At 39.6% G+C, this 17,514-nt stretch overlaps 1 non-coding gene across 1 annotated transcript; it reads left to right on the forward strand.

Annotated features, from left to right (window-relative positions):
- The first annotated feature begins 13,993 nt into the window (after nt 1–13,993).
- LOC148580740 (small nucleolar RNA R71) lies at nt 13,994–14,097 on the forward strand. The gene has a single exon (XR_015896235.1). It is a non-coding gene; the product is annotated as a small nucleolar RNA R71 (small nucleolar RNA).
- Nucleotides 14,098–17,514: the final 3,417 nt, after the last annotated feature.

The following is a 17,514-nucleotide window of genomic DNA, read 5'->3' on the forward strand; positions in this document are numbered from 1 at the left end:
GCTCAATTTTTGAGGTGGAAAGAACTTTGCCAAGAAGGCATTGACTAGCTTTTCCCAAGAGTTCAGGCTTTCTTTAGGTTGTGAATCCAACCATGTCCTAGCTCTGTCTCTTACAGCAAAAGGAAAAAGCATAAGTCTGTAGACTTCAGGGTCAACCCCATTGGTCTTGATAGTGTCACAGATTTACAAGAATTCAGCTAAAAATTGATGAGGATCTTCCAATGGAAGTCCATAAAACTTGCAATTCTGTTGCATTAGAGAAACTAATTGAGGTTTAAGCTCAAAGTTGTTTGCTCCAATGGCAGGGATTGAGCTGCTTCTCCCATAGAAGTCGGGAGTAGGTGCAGTAAAGTCACCAAGCACCTTCCTTGCATTGTTGGCATTGTTGTTTTCGGCTGCCATGGTTTCTTCTTCCTTGAAAAGCTCTGTTAGGCACTCTAAAGAGAATTGTGCTTTAACTTCTCTTAGCTTTCTCTTCAAGGTCCTTTCAGGTTTAGGATCAGCTTGAACAAGTATGCCTTTATCTTTGTTCCTGCTCATATGAAAGAGAAGAGAACAAGAAAGTAGGGAATCCTCTATGTCACAGTATAGAGATTCCTTGAAGTGTCAGAGGAAAAGAAGAATAGAAGGAGAAGGTAGATAGAAGAGAATTTGAACATATAAAGAAGGAGGGAGTTTGAATTGCACCTTGAGGAAGAGTGTTAGTCCTTTAAATAGAAGGATGTAAGAAGAGGGGAAGAATTTTTGAAATTAAAGTAAAAGATTTTGAAATAGTTAAAAGAAATTTTGAAAATTTGATTGATGATTTTCAAAAACTAAAATTGGGAAAGAAATTAAGTGATTTTGAAAAAAAGATTTTGAGATTAGAAATTAAAAGATGTGATTGAAAAGATATGATTGAGAAGATATGCTTGAAAATCAAACTAAAAAGAGAAAGTTTTAAAATTAAAGTTGATTACTTGACTAACAAGAAATTAGAAGATATGATTCTAGAATTAAAACTTTTGATCCTTTCTTAATAGGCAAGTAACAACTAGAAAATATTGAATTAAATTCTTAATTGTAGCAAGGATTTTTAAAAATAGTAATAAATAAAAAATTGAAAAGAAATTGATTTTGAAAAGATATGATTGAAAAGATATGATTTGAAAAAGATTTGATTTCGAAAAATTATGAAGATTTGAAAAAAAAATTTGGATCAAAAACAAAATCTTCCCTCTAGTATCATCCTGTCGTTAAACGCCCAGAATGGCATCCATTCTGGCGTTTAACGCCCAAAATCCTACCTTTTTGGGCGTTAAATGCCCAGCCAGGTACCCTGGCTGGGCGTTTAAATGCCAGTTTCCTTCTTCACTGGGCGTTTTGAACGCCCAGCTTTTTCTGTTTAATTCCTCTGATAAATGTTCTGAATCTTCAATTCTCTGTATTATTGACTTAAAAAGACATAGTTTTGAGAATTTTATTTTTTGAATTTTTCAATGATGAGAAACAATCAAAATATAATTAATCTTAGAAAACTCAAATCAAACAAACAATGCATGCAGGACACCAAACTTAAAAATTTTCATATAAGAGACACTAACAAATTGAGAATGCATATGAGAAACAACAAAACACATAAAACAAGAGAATTTAAAGATCAGAGCAATGAAATCATCAAGAACAACTTGAAGATCAATGAAGAACATATTGCATATTTTCGAAAAATGCAAGAAGAATGCAATTGACACCAAACTTAAAAATTGACACTAGACTCAAACAAGAAACATAAAATATTTTTTTATTTTTATGATTTTATAAATTTTTTTGTGATTTTCGAAACTTTTCTGGAAAAGAAAATAAAGGGATTCAAAACTTTTAATAAGAATTCCAGGAATCATGCAATGTTAGTCTAAAGCTTTAGTCTAAAAAGATTAGACAAGCTTGGCCAAGCTTCAGCAGGACATTACATTCAGCATCTAAATTGATGAGAATCAATCAGCTTTTGTGATGATAAGAGCATCACCTTGAAACTCTAGAATTCATTCTTAAAAATTATGAAAAATAAAAAGAAAAGTACCTAATCTAAGCAACAAGATGAACCGTCCGTTGTCCAAACTCGAACAATCCCCGGCAACGGCGCCAAAAACTTGGTGCACGAAATTGTGATCATCAACAATGGCGCCAAAGGACTTGGAGCTCTTAAACGTGAATCACACTTTGTCACAATTCTGCACAACTAACCAGCAAGTGCACTGGGTCGTCCAAGTAATACCTTACGTGAGTAAGGGTCGATCCCACGGAGATTGTCGGCTTGAAGCAAGCTATGGTCACCTTGTAAATCTCAATCAGGCGAATTCAGATGGTGATGGAGAATTGATAATTAAAAGATAAAGAAAACATAAAATAAAGATAGAGATACTTATGTAATTCTTTGGTTGGAATTTCAGATAAGCGTATGATGATGCTTTGTTCCTCTTGAACCTCTGCTTTCCTATTGCCTTCTTCCAATAATTCATACTCCTTTCCATGGCAAGCTTTATGTTGGGCATCACCGTTGTCAATGGCTACTTCCCGTCCTCTCAGTGAAAACGTTCCAAATGCACTGTCACCGTACGGCTAATCATCTGTCGGTTCTCGATCATGTTGGAATAGGATCCATTGATCCTTTTGCGTCTGTCACACGCCCAACAATCGCGAGTTTGAAGCTCGTCACAGTCATCCCTTCGCAGATCCTACTCAGAATACCATAGACAAGGCTTAGACTTTCTGGATCTCAGGAATGGCCGCCAATAATTCTAGCCTATACCACGAAGGTTCCAATCTTAGATTAGAAACCCAAGAGATACACGTTCAAGCTTGTTTGCATGTAGAACGGAAGTGGTTGTCAGTCACGCGTTCATAGGTGACAATGGTGATGAGTGTCACATAATCATCACATTCATCATGTTCTTGGGTGTGAATGAATATCTTGGAGAAGAAATAGACTTGAGTTGAATAGAAAAATAATAGTACTTTGTATTAATTCATGAAGGACAGCAGAGCTCCACACCTTAATCTATGGTGTGTAGAAACTCCACCGTTGAGAATACATAAGAAAAAAAGGTCTAGGTATGGCCGAATAGCCAGCCTCCAAAACGTGATCAAAGGATCAAAAGATAATCCAAAGATGAAAATACAATAGTAAAAGGTCCTATTTATAGAGAACTAGTAGCCTAGGATTTACAGAAATCAGTAATTAATGCAGAAATCTTCTTCCGGGCCCACTTCGTATGTGCTTGGGCTGAGCATTGAAGCTTCCATGTGTAGAGACTTTTCTTGGAGTTAAACACCAGCTTTTGTGCCAGTTTGGGCGTTTAACTCCAGCTTTTGTGCCAGTTCTGGCGTTAAACGCCAGATTTCTTGAGCTGACTTGGAACGCCTGTTTAGGCCATCAAATCTCGGACAAAGTATATACTATTATATATTGCTGGAAAGCCCAGGATGTCTACTGTTTAACGCAATTAAGAGCGCGACAATTGGATTTCTGTAGCTCCAGAAAATCTACTTCGAGTGCAGGGAGGTCAGAATCCAACAGCATCTGTAGTCATTTTTCAGCCTCTGAATCAGATTTTTGCTTAGGTCCCTCAATTTCAGCCAGAAAATACCAGAAATCATAGAAAAACACACAAACTCATAGTAAAGTCCAGAAAAGTGATTTTTATTTAAAAATTAATAAAAACATAATAAAAATTAACTAAAATATACTAAAAACATACTAAAAACAATGCCAAAAAGCGTATAAATTATCCGCTCATCAGTAGAGAAGTCTCCAACGACCTTGACAAAGCATATTCAACTCCCATCCAACCTTTCCAAAGGACTTCCACCTTTTGAAAAGATTCTTCACTTTCAAGCTCTTCCTCCCCGAGTTCATCCAACTCTTCTCCGTCACTCAAATCATAAATATGAAGTTGAGGGAAATCTACCTCGACGTTGCTTCTAATTTCATCGGGAGAAGGTTCTTTAGACTCAAGGGGTTCACTTATGGGTGCATATTCATAACTAGGATGGCTTGATTCATGATCATCATCACCAAGGGAACTCGCCTGTTGATCTATTCCATCCAAGTCTTCATAGGGAACATGCCTTCGAGGTTGTGCACTATCCTCCTCAATATTAATTTCAATCTTCTTGGAGGAATACTCTACAACTCTAGATTCCCATGGAGGTTTAGCATCTCCTAAGTCTTCAACCACTTCTTCCTCTGCAACAATGATGGCTTCCTCCAATTGTTCCAATACAAAGCCACATTCCTCACTTTCCACCAGAGTTTCTAGTGTCTCCTTCATGCTACGCTCTTCTATTGATTCTCCACATGTAGCCATGGGAGTACTTTGAGTGTCGAAGCACAGAGAGGCTAAACTACTGGTGCACGAAATTGTGATTCACACTTTTCACAACTCCGCACAACTAACTAGCAAGTGCACTGGGTCGTCCAAGTAATACCTTACGTGAGTAAGGGTCGATCCCACGGAGATTGTTGGCTTGAAGCAATCTATGCTTACCTTGTAAATCTTAGTCAGGAGATTAATTAAGATTATCAATTTGAATTGCAAAAAATAAAAGAGCATGAAATAAATACTTGTTATGCAGTAATGGAAAATATGTTGGAGTTTTGGAGAAGCTTTGTCTTCTAAATCTCTGCTTTCCCCCTGTCTTCTTCTTCACGCACGCAAGGTTTCTCCTATGGCAAGCTGTGTGTTGGTGGATCACCGTTGTCAATGGCTACCATCCGTCCTCTCAATGAAAATGGTCCAGGTGCGCTGTCACCGCATGGCTAATCATCTGTCGGTTCTCACTCAAGCTGAAATAGGATCCATTGATCCTTTTGCGTCTGTCACTATGCCCAATCCTTGTGAGTTTGAAGCTCGTCACAGTCATTCAATCCCTGAATCCTACTCGGAATACCACAGACAAGGTTTAGACTTTCCGGATTCTCAAGAATGCTGCCAATGGATTCTAGCTTATACCACAAAGATTCTGATTAAGGAATCCAAGAGATACTCATTCAATCGAAGGTAGAACGGGAGTGGTTGTCAGGCACACATTCATAGATTGAGAATGGTGATGAGTGTCACGGATCATCACATTCATCATATTGAAGTGCGAATGAACATCTTAGATAGAAACAAGCGTGTTTGAATAGAAAACAGAAATAATTGCATTAATTCATCGAGACACAGCAGAGCTCCTCATCCCCAACAATGGAGTTTAGAGAGTCATGCCATCAAAGAGTACAAAGTTCAGATCTAAAACTGTCATGAGGTGTAAAATAAATCTCTAAAAGTTGTTTAAATACTAAACTAGTAACCTAGGTTTACATAAAATGAGTAAACTAAGATAAATAGTGCAGAAATCCACTTCTAGGGCCCACTTGGTGTGTGCTGGGGCTGAGACTTGAGCTTTACACGTGCCAAGGCTGTTTCTAGAGTTAAACGCCAGGTTGCAACCTGTTTCTGGCGTTTAACTCCAACTTGTAACTGATGCACAGAAAACTTGTCTCTCAACAAATCTCCCTTCGGCAAGTGTACCGAAGTTGTCGTCAAGTAAAAACTCACAATAGAGTGAGGTCGAATCCCACAGGGATTGATTGATCAAGCAACTTTAATTAGAAGAATGTTCTAGTTGAGCGAATCCAGGATTTGGGTTGAGAGTTGCAGAAAATAAAATGGCGGGAATGTAAATAACAGAAAAGTAAATGCTAGAATTAAAGTACTGGAAGTAAATGACTGAAAATAAATTGCAGAATTGTAAATGGGAATGGGGGATTTGCTCATAAAAGTAAATGGTAGAAATTAAAGAGAATGGGTAAGATCAGAGATGGGGAGTTCATTGGGCTTAGGAGATGTAATTCTCCGGATCAAGTTCATTTTCATCTCTTCCTCAATCAATGCACTCATTGATCTCCTTGGCAATCTTAAGTGATTGAATTACAATTTCTTGCAATTCAATCTCTCAAATCTTGATCAATAGCCAATTCCTTGGTCAATTGCTCATGAGAAGAGATGAAGTATGGTCACTGATTATACCACATGCATTTCCCAAATCAAGTATTGAGAAGGTTATAGTCACATACCCATCCAAACCCAATTTGGTCCAGCATGAGAAAGTATTTCTAGCTTGATCTCTTCATTCCTCTTTCAAGGTTCAAAAGAGATCCAAGTTTGAATAGCTTCTCTTCCAAGATAACTACTCAATTGGATGAAGATCGAAAGCTTTCAAGTAAAATCAAGAGGAAAGATAGAAGAAGAATAATGAAAATTAGTATTGATCCATCAAATTACAACAGAGCTCCCTAACCCAATGAAAGGGGTTTAGTTGTTCATAGCTATTGAAAATGAAAACAAAGATGGAGAATACATCATAAAACTAGAATTTGCAAAGAAAGTAAAATACAGATAGTAGTTCTCTTTTTCCCAGCCTCCAGAGCTTCTTTACAATTCAAAGCTACTCCTATATATACTACTCTTCTCAGCTTCTACTTTACTCTTCAAGTCTTGGGCCTTTGGATCTTGAGTTTGAAGCAGTTCTTTTCTTCATTTGGGCTTGGCTTTACTTGCAGAGAGAAAGTGCTAAGTGGGCAGAGACTTCAGCTCAGGACGTTAGGGGTGTTAATATTTAGTGAGAATATAAGTTCGAGAACGTTAGTGACACTTAACATTGTCACTAACGTTCTAATGCACCCCTTTGCCTTACGTTAAAACCCACGTTAACTAGGTTAACGTGGCGTTTAACGTTGCCTTGTTAATCCTTCGAGAACGTTAGTGACACTAAACATTGTCACTAACGTTCCAGTGTGCCCCTGGGTCTCACGTTAGAGTCCACGTTAACCTGCCTCTAACGTAGCCATCTTTAGCCATCCCAACGTTAGTGGCAATGTTGAGTGTCACTAACGTTGGCTCATCCTTTATTCCTCATCGTTATCTTCCACGTTAACTAAGTTAACGTGGAGGTTAACGTGACTCTTGGGGATTGTGTGGTTGCTTCAACGTTAGTGACAATGTTGAGTGTCACTAACGTTGTCGACAACTCTTCATCCTTTACGTTAGTTCCCACGTTAACCAAGTTAACGTGGGAGTTAACATGGTACTTTGCACCATAGGCCAACGTTAGTGACAATGTTGAGTGTCACTAACGTTGGCTTCTCTTCCCCCCTTAACGTTAGAGGCCACGTTAACTAGGTTAACGTGGCTTCTAACGTGGCCACTTATGAGTAATTGCCAACGTTAGTGACAATGTTAAGTGTCACTAACGTTGGCTCATCTTCTCTTCTCCACGTTAGAGTTCACGTTAACTTAGTTAACGTGACTCTCTAATGTGGGCATTGATGGCTTTTTGAGAATGTTATTGGCAATCACTTTTCTCATTAATCTTGCAAGTTACCTCCCCTTTTCCTGCTTCCTTTTTGGTCCTGAAATCAAGCAATAAAGTGCATCAAAGCTCTAGTCCAAGTCATGAGTAATGCAACATAATATTTGTCACTAAACTTATGGAAAATCCTCATGAAATTATGTAAAATGCACAATATATGCTTGAATCAAGGCATAAGTTAATATTTACCCAAAACTAGCTTATTTCCTAAAGAAATGTATGAAACTATCCTAAAAACAGTAAAGAAAAGGTCAGTGAAACTGGCCAACATGCCCTGGCATCACAACACCAAACTTAAAGCTTGCTTGTCCCTAAGCAAGTACTGGAACAAGAGAATGATGAATGGAATATCCAAAGGAATGAGTCATCCTTGTGGAAGTCATATTACTGATTTTATGGTGGTTTCATGCATAGCAACTTAGGTTCATTCCATTACTGGCTTTCAGACCTTTATCATGTCCCTAAACACTTACTTTGTTTATATCTCGTGAGACATTTATTCATTAATCCTTTTATTGTTATTTCAAGGGTTATTTGTGTTATTTAGGCTAGGTGCTCTGTAAAGGGAGAACTCTTTAAGATAAGCTTTCAGCCAACACTCCCGAACCAGTTGGTTCAAGGTGCTAGGTGTTGAAGCACCCCTAAGGACTTACTCCCTCAAGTCTCTCCCCCACACATACACACCACAGGCATATAGTTTATTTATTTTCTTTTCTTGAGACCTTGGTGTCCAGCACCTCTTTGGGTTACTAAATGCTCTGTAGTGAGGGTTACTCTTGATAATGGATTTTCAGCTGATAATCCCGGGTTAGTTAACCCAAGTTACCAAGTGATAAAGCACCCCTAAGAGCTTATTCATCCAAGTAGATCCCTCACACAGGAGCACCACAGACACTTGCCTCAAGGGTAAAACCATTGATGCCTAGCCTTATTGCTTACTCTTTTTCTTTTGTTTTTCACTTCCATTGTTCTTTCCCTTTTCTCATCTTAGGATCTTGTTATTAACTTAGTCTCATGAGTGTATTCAAAGCAAGGTATTCAGGATAGATAATTGTCCTCCTAGCCATGTGGTTGAACCAACTTAGCTAACTTATGAATGCACTTCCACAATATCAACTCCACTCTGGTCTTTTAGCAACATAATCATTCTCTTCTTCAATTTGATTTAAATGGACAAGCTTACAAGTAAATAAGGGAATGATGCAGTGACATTTAAACCAGAAATCATGGACCTATTCAGAAGGAAAACTTAAAAGACAGAATTTAAAAAGGGTTCAACTACGAGCAACTACAAATCAAAAGTGCATTCGGACTTTCAACTTTTAACAATTCTGAGTACAATGGAATTAGGTAACAATACAACCTTCGGGTGATGATCTCTAGTCCCCCTCTCTCTTTGTCATCATCCTAGTTTTTGCTGCCTCGCTTCTTTGGGTGAAGGTGCACCATTTCCTTATAAGATTCCTGCAAGGTTACTGGAAGTTGCTTATTCCCAAAGCACCTGAGACATAGTTAGCTTACATGCATGCTTGTGCCTCTCGAACTCAATTTGGTGTGTGAACACCAAACTTAGTTCTTTGCCCAGTACAAAACATTGCATATATGCAGAGACCCTCATATCTTGCTATCAGTAAAGCAATGCTCACCTAAAGTCTAACTACATCTAAGTGGTTTCTCTTGATTGGATGGAGCTACCAATGTTCTTTTGGAGTGGAGTGTAATTCTAACCAATGTCCTTTAGTGGAACACCAAACTTAGAACTACACTATCACTCTTGGATTGTTCTGGTGTGGAACACCAAACTTAGCTCCTTACAATACAGGGGAAACAACTTTGTGATTTTTATTGAAATAAAGATGAAAGTGAAACTACCTGAGGTTGGGTTGCCTCCCAATAGAGCGCTCTTTTATCGTCGCTATCTCGACGAGTCCTTAATTACTTGAGATGGTACTTTACTCTGGGGTTTTCCCCCATGTTGCCCAGATAATGCTTGAGTCTTTGTCCATTCACTGTAAAAGTCCTTTCTGAACCTTCATCCGTGATTTTGATGTGGCCATATGGTGATACTTTTGTAACCATGAAAGGTCCGGACCACCTTGACTTGAGTTTTCCTGGGAACAGCCTTAATTTAGAATTGTAAAGGAGTACTTGCTGCCCTGTTTCGAAACTCCTGGGTGCCAGATGCATGTCATGTTTTCTCTTTGCCTTCTCTTTATACATCTTAGTGTTTTCATAGGCTTGTGACCTGAATTCCTCCATCTCTTGCAGCTGCAAGATCCTTTTTGCACCAGCAGCAATGCTGTCAAAATTTAGTATCTTGATAGCCCAAAGAGCTTTGTGTTCCAGCTCCAGTGGTAAATGACAAGCCTTCCCATAGACTAGTTGATATGGAGACATTCCAAGTGGAGTTTTGAATGCTGTTCTGTATGCCCAAAGAGCATCATCCAACTTCTTCGACCAATCTTTTCTAGATGCGCCCACAGTCTTTTCCAGGATCCTCTTCAGCTCTCTGTTGGATATCTCAGTTTCCCACTTGTTTGAGGATGGTAAGGTGTGGCTACTTTGTGTTTTACCCCATATCGTAAGAGGAGAGCTTCTAGTGGTTTGTTACAAAAATGGCTCCCTCCATCACTGATGAGGGCTCTTGGGAATCCAAACCGGCTAAAGATATTCTTCCTGAGGAAGTTCATGACTACCTTGTTATCATTAGTTGGGGTTGCAATAGCCTCTACCCACTTGGAAACATAATCCACTGCTACCAGGATGTACTTGTTTGCATATGAGGTTGGGAATGGTCCCATGAAATCAATTCCCCACACATCAAACAGTTCCAGTTCCAAGATGAAATTTTGTGGCATTGCGTTTCTTTTGGGCAGGTTTCTAGATCTTTGGCATTCATTGCAGCTTTTTACTAGTTCCTTGGTATCCTTGAAAAGGATGGGCCAAAAGAATTCGCTTTGTAACACCTTTGCTGCAGTTTTGTCCCCTCCAAAGTGCCCGCCATAGCATGAACCGTGGCAGTTCCACAGGACTTCTCTCCCTTCCTCTTCCGACACACATCTTTTAAGAATTCCATCTGAACATTTCTTGAAGAGATATGGCTCGTCCCAGACAAAGTATTTTGCATCATTCATGAGCTTCCTCTTTTAATGTTTATTGATCCCTGGGGGTAATGCCCCAGTTGCCTTGAAATTTGCAATATCTGCGAACCATGGTGCTTTGTGAACTGTCATCAACTGCTCATCAGGGAAGAGCTCGTTCACATTTGTATCATTTTCTCCACCTTGATCATGGGGGATTCTGGATAGGTGATCTGCCACCTTGTTCTCCACTCCTTTCTTGTCTCTGTTTTCAATATCGAATTCCTGCAATAGTAAGATCTACCTTATTAGTCTTGGCTTTGATTCTTGCTTGGCAAACAAATATTTAAGTGCTGTGTGATCTGTAAAAACAATCACTTTAGCACCAATGAGGTATGATCTAAATTTGTCAAATGCAAAAACTATTACTAGCAACTCCTTTTCAGTAGTGGTATAATTTTTTTGAGTTTCATTAAGGACTTTGCTAGCATAGTATATCACATGAACTAGGTTATCTTTCCTTTGTCCTAACACTGCCCCAACTGCAAAATCAGATGCATCGTACATCAATTCAAATGGTAGATTCCAATCAGGTGGGGAGATGATAGGAGAAGAGGATAACCTCATTTTCAAATGTGCAAATGCTAGCATGCATGTTTCATCAAAGATGAATGGTGTATCAGATACAAGGAGATTGCTTAAGGGCTTGGCTATCTTTGAAAAATATTTAATGAACCTTCTGTAAAAACCAGCATGCCCTAAAAAACTTCTAATTGCCTTGACATCACTGGGTGGGGGTAGTTTTTCAATAAGTTCTACTTTAGCTCTATCAACCTCAATGCCTTGGTGAGAGACCTTGTGACCAAGGACTATTCCTCCTGTCACCATGAAGTGGCATTTTTCCCAGTTTAAAACCAAATTGGTCTCTTGGCATCTTTTCAATACCAAGGCGAGGTGATGTAGGCAACTAGGAAAAGAATCTCCGAATACCGAGAAATCATCCATAAAAACTTCAATGAATTTTTCTATCATATCTGAAAAGATAGAAAGCATGCAGCGTTGGAAAGTTGCAGGGGCATTACATAATCCAAATGGCATGCGCCTATAGGCAAACACTCCATACGGACAGGTAAATGAGGTTTTCTCTTGGTCTCTTGGATCAACCACTATTTGGTTATATCCTGAATAACCGTCGAGAAAACAATAATATGCGTGCCCTGCAAGTCTTTCTAACATCCGATCCCTGAATGGAAGGGGAAAATGGTCCTTTCGTGTAGCCTCATTGATTTTCCTGTAGTCTATACACATCCGCCATCTTGTGACAGTCCTTGTAGGTATGAGCTCATTCTTCTCATTGGTAACCACAGTGATCCCTCCCTTCTTTGGCACAACATGTATGGGGCTAACCCAAGGGCTGTCCGAAATTGGGTATATGACCCCTCCTTGCCACAACTTCATAACCTCTTTCTGTATCACTTCCTTCATGATTGAGTTCAGCCTTCTTTGGGATTGAATGGATGGCTTGGCATCATCTTCCAACAGTATTTTATGCATGCATATGGCTGAACTGATTCCCTTCAAGTCAGCAAGGGTCCATCCAATGGCATCCTTATGCTCCCGCAGCACCTTGAGTAGCTCGTCCTCTTGATCTTGACTGAGGGATGAATTTATGATCACTGGGTAGTTTTCATTTTCTCCTAGATATGCATATTTGAGAGTGGGTGGCAATGCTTTGAGTTCAGGTTTGGGTGCTTCTGATTTTTCGTTCCCTTCCTCTGGTGCATCTGGTATATGTATTTCTGCTGTAGCTACCTCTTCACTTGATTCAGTTTCTTCCTCCACCAATCTCTTGTTCTCTTCAGGTTCATCTTCTTCAAAATTCTCCTGCACTTCATCCTCAAGTGCATCTAACCTCATGCATTCCCCCAATTATTCCGGTGGATAACTCATGGCCTTGAACACATTGAATGTCATCTTTTCATTGTGTAATCTCAGGGTGAGGTCACCCTTTTGAACATTAATGACAGCTCCAGAAGTGGCCAAGAATGGCCGTCCCAAAATGATGGAGGTTTTGGCGTCTTCTTGCATCTCCAGCACCACAAAATCTGCTGGGAATATGAAATCTCCTACTTTTACCAGCAAATCCTCCACTATCCCATGAGGGAATTTGAACGACCGGTCTGCCAGTTGTAGATCCATTTTTATTGGTTTAGCCTCCTCAATTTTCATCTTTCTCATCATAGCTACTGTCATCAAATTGATGCTGGCCCCCAAGTCACAAAGAGCCTTTTCTACTATGATTTCTCCTATAATGCATGGGATCTGAAAACTCCCAGGATCCTTCAGTTTCTGAGGTAGTTTATGCCTGAATGATAGCACTGCACTCTTCAGTTAGTATCACAGTCTCATTGTTCTTCCAGCTTCTCTTCTTAGTCATTACCTCCTTCAAAAATTTGGCATAAAGTGGCATTTGTTCTATGGCTTCAGCAAATGGTATGTTGATTTGTAGCTTCTTGAAGATTTCCAAAAATTTCAAGAACTGGTTGTCATCTTCCTTTTTCTTCAATAGCTGGGGGTATGGAGCTCTTGAGACGTTCAGTTGGGGTACCTTTTTTTCTTTCTGCAAACTTGGCGTGGGGGGTTGCATTCCATCTTGCTCTTCTTTCTTTTCATTTGAGCCTTCTTCTTGTGGTTTTTGGGGATGTTCCTTCAGTTCCTTCCCACTCCTAAGTGTGATAGCTTGAAACTCCTCCCTTTTGCTTGAATGGGCATCATAGCAAAAATTGTGGTTAGGAAGCTGCTTAAACAGATAGCTGATTTGTGTCTCCAGTTTTGTGATGGCAGCATTTTGATTCGGCATGTTTGACTGCACTTCCTCTCTGAATGCTTTACTATCTTGAATGTCTCTGCATATTCCTTCAATTAAGGCATCAATCTTAGAGAGCTTGTCATCAATTGATGAGTGATTCGGAGCAAACGTGCTGTTTTGGTTTTGATAAGTATGTGGAGAAGTGTTGTTGTGGGGATGTTGAGATGTCCTCTGGGTGAATTGCTTTTGATCTTGCTCACTTCCCCACCCAAAGTTTGGGTGGTTTCTCCATCCAGGGTTGTAAGTCTTGGAGTATGGATCATAGTTTTTCCTTGGTAAATTCCCAATGTAGTTGGCTTGCTCCTGACTCCCCTCTGCTTCTTCATTCACTCCTTCTTGGATTGTTGATGAAGATGAGATTGCTGCTACTTGGTTCCTCTCCATCTTCTTGGTGAGGTCAGCCAGCTGCTGGGTAATGAGCTTGTTTTGGGCCAACAGAGCATCTACATTGTTTAGCTCCATCACTCCTCTTGTGTTCCCTCTTTCGGAAGCATAGAAGTAGTCATTTTCTGCTACTGTTTCAACAACATCTATGGCTTCCTCAATGGTCTTCTTCTTGTTCAAGGATCCTCCAGATGAATGGTCTACTGCCTTCTTTGACTCATAAGAGAGCCCTTCATAGAAAATGTGCAGCTGGACCCATTCGTTGAACATGTCAGGTGGACACCTCCTTGTTAAGTCTTTGAACCTCTCCCATGCTTCATACAGAGTCTCACCATCTTGTTGCCTGAAGGTTTGAATCTCAGCTCTCAGCCTATTGATTCATTGAGGAGGGTAGAATCTTGCTAAGAATTTGTTCATCACATCCTCCCAAGTTGTCAAGCTCTCCCTTGAGAAGGATTCCAGCCACTTGGCTGCCTTGTCTCTGAGTGAGAAGGGAAATAAGAGTAGTCTATAGGCGTCAGGATGAACACCATTAGATTTCACTGTGTCACATATTCTCAGGAAGGTGGTCAAATGTTGATTGGGGTCTTCTTGAACACCTCCTCCAAACGAACAGTTGTTCTGAACAAGGGTGATGAGCTGTGGTTTAAGTTCAAAGTTGTTAGCATGGATTGTTGGCTTTTGGATGCTACTTCCACAATTGCCTGGGTTTGGATTAATGTAGGAGCCCAAAACTCTTCTATCCTCCCCAGCATGATTTGCTCCACCTTCTCTGCCATGGTTGTGAGTCTCTTCTTCATGATGATTTTCCATGTTTTCTTCCATGTTTGGTTCAAAGTATTCCTCAAACTGTTCCTCCTCTTCTTCAGCACCAACTACTCGTTTTTCTTTTGCCTCCCTCCTTAGTCTAAGGAAGGTTCTCTCCGGTTCAGAATCAAAGGAAGCTGAAGCCCCGCTTCTTCTCCCTGTCATACAACCAACAAGTACAAGCAGAGAAAATAGGTGCAGACAGTATTTGTGTTAGAATTGCTGTTATTTGTGGGTGATGCAATATATCAAACAGTTAGTGGGTTAGCAAACAGAATTGAAAAAACAAAGAAAAAACAAAGGAGTAGAGGGAGAAGGGAAGAAGTATAACTAAAACAAAAAATAAATCACTCAAACAGAAAATGAAATTCACAAAATAAAATGCTCAATCTAGTGATCTTCCAATCTAATCATTGTTGATGCACAATCAATCCCCGGCAACGGCGCCATAAACTTGATGCACGAAAAACTTGTCTCTCAACAAATCTCCCTTCGGCAAGTGTACCGAAGTTGTCGTCAAGTAAAAACTCACAATAGAGTGAGGTCGAATCCCACAGGGATTGATTGATCAAGCAACTTTAATTAGAAGAATGTTCTAGTTGAGCGAATCCAGGATTTGGGTTGAGAGTTGCAGAAAATAAAATGGCGGGAATGTAAATAACAGAAAAGTAAATGCTAGAATTAAAGTACTGGAAGTAAATGACTGAAAATAAATTACAGAATTGTAAATGGGAATGGGGGATTTGCTCATAAAAGTAAATGGCAGAAATTAAAGAGAATGGGTAAGATCAGAGATGGAGAGTTCATTGGGCTTAGGAGATGTTGCAATTCTCCGGATCAAGTTCATTTTCATCTCTTCCTCAATCAATGCACTCATTGATCTCCTTGGCAATCTTAAGTGATTGAATTACAATTTCTTGCAATTCAATCTCTCAAATCTTGATCAATAGCCAATTCCTTGGTCAATTGCTCATGAGAAGAGATGAAGTATGGTCACTGATTATACCACATGCATTTCCCAAATCAAGTATTGAGAAGGTTATAGTCACATACCCATCCAAACCCAATTTGGTCCAGCATGAGAAAGTATTTCTAGCTTGATCTCTTCATTCCTCTTTCAAGGTTCAAAAGAGATCCAAGTTTGAATAGCTTCTCTTCCAAGATAACTACTCAATTGGATGAAGATCGAAAGCTTTCAAGTAAAATCAAGAGGAAAGATAGAAGAAGAATAATGAAAATTAGTATTGATCCATCAAATTACAACAGAGCTCCCTAACCCAATGAAAGGGGTTTAGTTGTTCATAGCTATTGAAAATGAAAACAAAGATGGAGAATACATCATAAAACTAGAATTTGCAAAGAAAGTAAAATACAGATAGTAGTTCTCTTTTTCCCAGCCTCCAGAGCTTCTTTACAATTCAAAGCTACTCCTATATATACTACTCTTCTCAGCTTCTACTTTACTCTTCAAGTCTTGGGCCTTTGGATCTTGAGTTTGAAGCAGTTCTTTTCTTCATTTGGGCTTGGCTTTACTTGCAGAGAGAAAGTGCTAAGTGGGCAGAGACTTCAGCTCAGGACGTTAGGGGTGTTAATATTTAGTGAGAATATAAGTTCGAGAACGTTTGTGACACTTAACATTGTCACTAATGTTCCAATGCACCCCTTTGCCTTACGTTAAAACCCACGTTAACTAGGTTAACGTGGCGTTTAACGTTGCCTTGTTAATCCTTCGAGAACGTTAGTGACACTGAACATTGTCACTAACGTTCCAGTGTGCCCCTGGGTCTCACGTTAGAGTCCACGTTAACTAGGTTAATGTGGCCTCTAACGTAGCCATCTTTAGCCATCCCAACGTTAGTGGCAATGTTGAATGTCACTAACGTTGGCTCATCCTTCATTCCTCATCGTTAGCTTCCACGTTAACTAAGTTAACGTGGAGGTTAACGTGACTCTTTGGGGTTGTGTGGTTGCTTCAACGTTAGTGACAATGTTGAGTGTCACTAACGTTGTCGACAACTCTTCATCCTTTACGTTAGTTCCCACGTTAACCAAGTTAACGTGGGAGTTAACGTGGTACATTGCACCATAGGCCAACGTTAGTGACAATGTTGAGTGTCACTAACGTTGGCTTCTCTTCCCCCCCCTTAACGTTAGAGGCCACGTTAACTAGGTTAACGTGGCTTCTAACGTGGCCACTTATGAGTAATTGCCAACGTTAGTGACAATGTTAAGTGTCACTAACGTTGGCTCATCTTCTCTTCTCCACGTTAGAGTTCACGTTAACTTAGTTAACGTGACTCTCTAACGTGGGCATTGATGGCTTTTTGAGAGTGTTATTGGCAATCACTTTTCTCATTAATCTTGCAAGTTACCTCCCCTTTTCCTGCTTCCTTTTTGGTCCTGAAATCAAGCAATAAAGTGCATCAAAGCTCTAGTCCAAGTCATGAGTAATGCAACATAATATTTGTCACTAAACTTATGCAAAATCCTCATGAAATTATGTAAAATGCACAATGTATGCTTGAATCAAGGCATAAGTGAATATTTACCCAAAACTAGCTTATTTCCTAAAGAAATGTATGAAACTATCCTAAAAACAGTAAAGAAGAGGTCAGTGAAACTGGCCAAGATGCCCTGGTATCAGTAACCTATTTCTGGCGTTTAACGCCAGAATGCAACATGGAACTGGCGTTGAACGCCAGTTTACGTCGTCTATCCTTGAACAAAGTATGGACTATTATATATTTCTGGAAAGCCCTGGATGTGTACTTTCCAACGCAATTGAGATCGCTCCAATTGGAATCCTGTAGCTCCAAAAAATCTATTCCGAGTGTAGGGAGGTCAGAATCTAACAGCATCAGCAGTTCTTTTTCAGCCTGAATCAGATTTTTGCTCAGCTCCCTCAATTTCAGCCAGAAATTACCTGAAATCATAGAAAAACACACAAACTCATAGTAAAGTCCTGAAATATGATTTTTATTT

The sequence above is a fragment of the Arachis ipaensis genome, chromosome B10 (assembly GCF_059453495.1).
Source record: "Arachis ipaensis isolate K30076 ecotype BB chromosome B10, ASM5945349v1, whole genome shotgun sequence".
Classification (NCBI taxonomy): domain Eukaryota; kingdom Viridiplantae; phylum Streptophyta; class Magnoliopsida; order Fabales; family Fabaceae; genus Arachis; species Arachis ipaensis.